Genomic DNA, 1158 nt, shown 5'->3' on the forward strand with positions numbered 1-1158 from the left:
CTAAACCCTCTGCTTTACTCCGTCCCTTGCTTCATACTTGCTCTTCTTTGCTTAACTGACTATGCTGATCCCGGGCTTATTTCCCCAGCTGTGCTTCATGTTGTAGGGTCCCTGGGTCCCCCATCATCTTGTTTCATTTTGTTAGACCAAATGGGGGCACTTGAGGGAGAAAAGATGCACTGAGAATGATAAAGGACAAAAGTAGCTTGGGTGTTTCTCTCTGTCCCTCTTTCTGCCTTGAACACCATCTCTGATGTCTTGACTGCAAGTAGATGGTTCAAAATGGATTCACTCACACATCTGACAATTTGTTTGGACTATTTGCCGGGTTCTCCTCCATGTAACTTCACACCTTTCAGTAGACTAGACTGGGCTTCTTCACAGCATTGTAGTCCAAAGCTTTCAAGAGGACAAGACTGGAACTACAAGACCTCGTAAGTCCTAGAGGTTCCAGAATTCACACAATGTCACATCTACCATATTCTATTAGTCATAGCCAGTCACAAGGCCCAGCCCTCATCCAAAGAGATAGACTGTGCTTCTTAGTGAAAAGAACAGTGATACACCGTTGCAAACAGCCTGGCCACAAGGAAGTGTTCACTACAAGCTGTTATTGAAACCATGCACCTCAACTCAGTGTTGGGCTCCAGAAACACCACCTCCATCATAGCCACAGTGTGGGACACTAGCCACGTGCTGCTCCCAGTCTCAGCATTGTTTCCTATTTTTCTCTTTAGCCCTGTCACCACTTGTTTAAGTAGTTCTTTGCAATAGATTGCTTCTGGTTTCCCTGTGCCTGGTTTGACCAGAAATGCACATCTACTTTCTTTCTTTCATTCACATCTACAGTGAATAACTGAAATCTGAATCCAAACTTAATCTCTCATCCTAAATCCAATCCTAAATTTCCATATTTCCACCAAGATTTCCCTTTTGTCACCTAAACCTAACATGTCCAAAAGTTAAGTTATAATCCTCTCCTTGCAATAATGACTCTTGACCTTGTCTCAACACTACAAATGAGAGGTCAAATAAGTACAGCCTGTGAGCCAACCTCACCACCACCAGTTTTACTGGGACACAGCCATTCTCCTTTACTTTTTTACTGTTTGTGGCTGCTGCTTTCATGCTACAATGACAGGACGAAAGACTTGCAAC

The sequence above is a fragment of the Crocuta crocuta genome, unplaced genomic scaffold (genome assembly GCF_008692635.1).
Source record: "Crocuta crocuta isolate KB4526 unplaced genomic scaffold, BGI_CrCroc_1.0 scaffold92, whole genome shotgun sequence".
In the NCBI taxonomy this organism is placed as follows: domain Eukaryota; kingdom Metazoa; phylum Chordata; class Mammalia; order Carnivora; family Hyaenidae; genus Crocuta; species Crocuta crocuta.